This window comes from Scyliorhinus torazame, chromosome 5 (genome assembly GCF_047496885.1).
Source record: "Scyliorhinus torazame isolate Kashiwa2021f chromosome 5, sScyTor2.1, whole genome shotgun sequence".
Classification (NCBI taxonomy): domain Eukaryota; kingdom Metazoa; phylum Chordata; class Chondrichthyes; order Carcharhiniformes; family Scyliorhinidae; genus Scyliorhinus; species Scyliorhinus torazame.
In genome coordinates, this window is record NC_092711.1 from 176,525,507 (window position 1) to 176,531,242 (window position 5,736).

The 5,736-nt window shown below is 47.9% G+C and overlaps 1 long non-coding RNA gene across 1 annotated transcript; it reads left to right on the forward strand.

Moving 5' to 3' along the window:
- Positions 1 to 709: 709 nt before the first annotated feature.
- Positions 710 to 5,361, forward strand: LOC140422465 (uncharacterized). Its single transcript, XR_011947481.1, has 2 exons — positions 710 to 794; positions 3,225 to 5,361. It is a non-coding gene; the product is annotated as an uncharacterized lncRNA (long non-coding RNA).
- The last annotated feature ends 375 nt before the right edge of the window (positions 5,362 to 5,736 follow it).

Here is a 5,736-nt window from a genome sequence, read left to right on the forward strand (position 1 = left end):
ACTCCCGGCCCTGGGTCACTGTCCATGTGGAGTTTGCACATACTCGCCGTGTCTGCGTGGGTCTCACCCTCACAACCCAAAAAGATGTGTAGGTTAGGTGGATTGGCCATGCTAAATTGCCCCTTAATTGGAAAAAAATAATTAGGTACTCTAAATCTATATTAAAAAATGTTTTTTTTAAAGTCATCGCTGTGATTACAGAATAGAAATTCACAACTGACAATTCTAGTTGTTACGGAAATCCTTCTTCCTCTCAAACTATAAATATTTGACCCCCACCCATGCTCTCCTCATTATTGATTTTAACACTAATGTATCCTTCTGTCCTCCTGCTTTCCCCCAAGTCTCCTCCCGTGAAGATGCTGACTCTCGGATTCAGTTTCACACTCACCTATTGCCCTCCCCAGGTGCTAAGGGCGAACGTCACAATCAATCCCCGTGACTACTAACATGTACTTTGTGTCAGGGTGAGGTCACTGCCCCTCCTCCACTTTTCATCCCAGTCCCAGGAGTTTGGACAGTGTCGGCCGCAGCTCCCACAATCCCCCGCGCTAGGGAAACCGCTCTATTCACCGCACGGGCGGGTGATCAGGTACTGCGCATGTCCAAGGCTGAGGGGAAGCTGCGCATGTGTGGAGGAAAGCCCGCCCCTGGCCTTCCTGCTGAGGTATTAATCAATGGGAAACTGGGAGGACCGGAAGGACTCTGGTCCTCCAGCCAATCAGAAGGCAGACGTTGTGTTAATGAAGATTGACCATGACACAGACTGAAACCTCTTCCTGTCTCCAACATCTGTGAGTAAAACACTTTCCTTTCTCCCCCTTTCCATTTCTTTTCTCATTCTCACCTTCAATTGGTCACTTGCAGCAACTGAAGGGAAAGGAAGTGAATCCGGGGAGGGTGCAGACTCTGGAAAGCTTGGCCCAGATCTCTCTCTCTCAAAGACATTGACATCCTTTGCTCCCTCAGCTTGACACATCTATTTGTTTGGCTAAAAGGGTGGTTTCTTTCCTAATGTTCACAATTAAAAGGGTTGGTTTCACCAGAGTTCTCCCTGTGTCTATGCGGGTTTCCTGCAAGTGCTCCGGTTTCCTCCCACAAGTCCCGAAAGACGTATGTCTGGTAATTTGGACATTTTGAATTTTCCCTCTGTGTACCGGAACAGCACGGTAGCATAGTGGTTGGCACAATTGCTTCACAGCTCCAGGGTCCCAGGTTCGATTCCCGGCTTGGGTCACTGTCTGTGCGGAGTCTGCACGTTCTCCCCATGTATGCATGGGTTTCCCCTGGGTGCTCCGGTTTCCTCCCACAATCCAAAGATGTGCAAATTAGGTGGATTGGTAATGCTAAATTGTCCTTAGTGTCCAAAATTTCCCTTAGTGATGGGTGGGGTCACTGGGTTATGGGAATAGGGTGGAGGTATAGCCTTGGGTAGGGTGCTCTTTCCAAGAGCCGGTGCAGACGCGATGGGCTGAATGGCCTCCTTCTGCACTGTAAATTCTATAACAGGCGCCGGAATGTGGCGACTCGGGGCTTTTCACAATAATTTCATTGCAGTGTTAATGTAAGCCTACTTGTGACAATAAAAATTATTATTATTATTGGAGATGGCTAAAATTTAAAGGAACAGTAAATACATGTCGGACAGAGATATGTCGAGTGTTTTTACATGGTACAGATTAGATATATTATGAAAATAAATTACTGTGGATGCTGGAATCGTAAACAAAAACAGAAAATACTGGACAATCTCAGAAGGTTTGACAGCATCTGTGGAGAGAAAAGGGAACTAATGTTTCGAGTCTGGATGACTCTTTGTGACAGTTAGAGAGAACTGGAAATGGGGTCAGATTTGTACTGTAGTGGGGGAGGGGTGGAATGGAGCGGTGGGGGTGGAATGGAGCGGTGGGGGTGGAATGGAGCGGTGGGGGTGGAATAGAGCGGTGGGGCTGGATAAGGACCAGCAATAGGTGGAGATATAGACAAAGATGTCGAGAACAGAAGATAAAAGGAATGCAAATGGTGGTAATTAAGGCTAAGAAGGGTGCTGATAGTGGTACATAAAAAGGTTAGAATGTGTGAATGGCAGAATAAAGGTGAGCAGTGTGTAAAGGGCAACTTGAAATAATTCGAATGGGGGGAGGGGAGGAGAATAATGGGGAGGGAAAAAACGATCAATGGAAGAAATTAAAACAAAAATAAATTGATAGATAAAAATGGGGTAAACGTGGTGGAGAGTCTGAGGTTGTTGAACTCAATGTTAAGTCCGGAAGGGTGGAACATGCCTAATCGGAAGATGAGGTGCTGTTCCTCCAGTTTGCGCTGGGCTTCACCTCAACATTGCAGCAGGCCAAGGACGGACATGTGGACTGAGAGCAGGGCGGTGAGTTGAAATGGCAAACGACAGGAAGGTCTGAGAACTGCTTGCGGATGGACCGGAGGTGTTCTGCAAAGTCTGGAAAAATATATTCATTTTGCTTCGGTTTGCACCCCTCTATCACCTCCACATGGTCTATCTCCGACACTTCCCTTTCCTTCCTTGACCTTTCTATTTCAATTTCTGAGATAAGACAGTCCACTAATATCCACCACAAACCTACCGACTCCCACAGCTACGCCGACTACAGCACTTCACATCCCACATCCTGTAAGGACTTCATCCCATTCTCTCAGTCCCTTCACCTCCATCGCATCTGTTCCAATGATGCCACTTTCCAAAACGGTGCTGCTGACATGTCTTCATTCTTCCTTAACCGTGGCTTCCCACCCACTGTGGTCGACGGGGCTCTCAACCGTGTCCGACCCATCTCCCACACCTCTGCCCTCCCCCTCACTCCTCTCTCCCAGAACCAGGGAGTGAAGGTATCGAGAGATATGGGGGATAGTTTTGGAAAATGATGCTGAGGTAGATCGGCCAATGCTCTCATTGAATGGTTGAGCAGGTTCAAATGGCCGACTGCAGCTCCGATTTGTTGTGGTCCCTGTGTCCAGGCCAGGAAGCAGTGAGCATGGATCTGTCAATCAGCCTGAATCAGCACCTTCAGGAGAATTGGGAGGGTGAATATTAGGTACAGCAGAGTGAGAATGGATGGAGAATGTGTGGGACGGAGATTTACAGATGTTGCGGAATGCAAGAGAAAAGAAAGTTCCAGAGAAACTAGAATAGTTTGTTCTGAATTTCTATCCTGTACTGACAGTGATATCTTTTGTAAATTGTTCAACAGGTGATTCAAAGAGGCCAAATTACAGACAGAAATCTAATACATGTCGTCTGGATCTGACAGTCCCTCAATTCCTTGGGACCTGAATATCATTGGCCTTCGAATCTAAAGGAGAAATGTTTGCCTCATCTGTCAACTTGAAAAGATTTTAAACACCATTGTGACTGGAAAAGCACAGAGACACACACACCCGAGTGAGAGTGTTCCAGAGCACTGACTGTGGAAAGAGCCTTAACCAGTTACACAGCCTGAAAAAACATCGCACCATTCACAGCGGGGAGAGACTGTACACGTGTTCTGTGTATGGACGAAGCCTCAACTGATTGGCCGAACTGGACAGACATGAGACGACCCAAAACATGGAGAAACCATGGAAATGTGAGGACTGTGGGAAGGGATTCATAGCACCGTCTGTGCTAGAAATTCATCGACGCAGTCACACTGGTGAGAGGCCGTTCACCTGCTCTCAGTGTGGAAAAGGTTTCACTCTATTATCTGACCTGCAGAGACACCAGCGAGTTCACACTGGAGAGAGGCCGTTCACCTGCTCTCAGTGTGGGAAGGGATTCACTCAATTATCTGACCTGCAGAAACATCAGCGAGTTCACACTGGGGAGAGGCCGTTCACCTGCTCTCAGTGCGGGAAGGGATACACTCAGTTATCCCACCTGCGGAGCCACCAGTGGGTTCACACTGGGGAGAGGCCGTTCACCTGCTCTCAGTGTGAGACGGGATTCACTCAATTATCTGACCTGCAGAGACATCAGCGAGTTCACACTGGTGAGAGGCCGTTCACCTGCTCTCAGTGTGGGAAGGGATGCACTCAGTTATCCCACCTGCAGGCACACCAGCGAGTTCACACTGGGGAGAGGCCATTCACCTGCTCTCAGTGTGAGAAGAGATTCTCTCGGTTATTCACCCTGCAGCGCCATCAGCGAGTTCACACTGGGGAGAGGCCATTCATCTGCTCTCATTGTGGGGAGGGATTCACTTGGTTATCCAGCCTGCGGACACACCAGCGAGTTCACACTGGGGAGAGTCCGTTCACCTGCTCTGAGTAGGTGAGATATTCAGTGATCCATCCCAACTATGGAGACACCGCCAAGTTCTCAATGGGGCGAGGCCGTTCTTCTGCTCTCAGTGTGGGAGAGACTTTGTGTTTCATCGCACATGCTCACACACCAAGTTCACAATTGATTACAGGGGTTGGATTCCGCTGGTCTGCTCTCAATCGCATCCAGGACTGCATTTTGTTAATTGTGTCAGTTGATCAATAGGGATGGGCGGAGGGTTTCTTCCTTGCTGGACTGGTTTGTCTCACAAAATTGCCTCCAGTCGGCTGATGATCATTGAGCCATGTTGTGAATTCCTGGCTTCAACTTTCACGAGCATCACAGAGCGAAATAGTGTTTGGTGGTGTAGCCATCTGGGATGGCCACTTACAAAGAAACATGGACATTTGCAAAGCCTCAAGGGAAATATGGCCAATGTAAGATTCAGGCAGGCTCAGAGCCTAAATGTATATTTGTAAGCAGAAGCAGACGGGATCGAAACCGCCAACCGATTTGCATGCTAATGACCCATTTCCCTAAGATAAAGGAACTGGTACTCAGGTATCCAATACAATTCCAGACATTTCGGTGCCACTCCCTTTACTCGGGAAGCATAAACTCAGGACCCGCCCAGCCATCAAAGAACCCGCCCCTTTATTGGCTCAGATCGAAGGCAGTGATCGAGGACTGCCGAATTATTGGGTCCAAACCGGAGGACCGCCCAAAAGAGTGCGAACCCCCCCCCCCCCCCCCCCCCCCCAAGGATAAAGAGAGACACTGCCATGTGTTCGGTCTCTTTTGGACCTGGCGCTCCGGCAACGTCGGACTCCATCTGCAGCACCTCGACCAGAAGCAAGTTCAAGTTCAATGCTCGCTACCATGCGGATGAGCCTAGCTGAACCACAGTTACTTCTCCAGACCCAGCAGATCCAGATTCGAACAAAGACCACTGTTCCTCTGACCTAAGCCGGATGCCTGAAGTTAAGTACAGGTTGTCATAGTGATAGGTGTAATTTAGCTCGTAGTGTTTATGTTGCATGCGTAAGTTAATCTTGTGTGTAAATAAAGTATTATTGATCTTGAACTAACTAACTGGTTGCTTGGGTCTTTGATCGATATCCGATTGAACCTTGTGGCGGTATCATTTGATACCTGGTGACTCTGAAAGCATATCCTATTCATATCTAGATTAAGAAGGGCAACCTTATTCGCTGCCATATTTATAGCAAGTAAATATAGCAACAGTGGTTGGAAGATATTTAGTTCCCATTTCTGTTTGGATCCCCCTAAAGCATGCCACCTTGCCATGGAGATGGGCAATGGAGGGTACATGGATCTTTTGTTTAATTTATCTCGGTGTTTCTCGCAGAAGAAAATTATCAAGCTATGGGGCAGGTTGTCTGACATGGACTGAGAAACAACATTAAATGGTGTGATGGGAGACAGGCAATAACTAATATTTC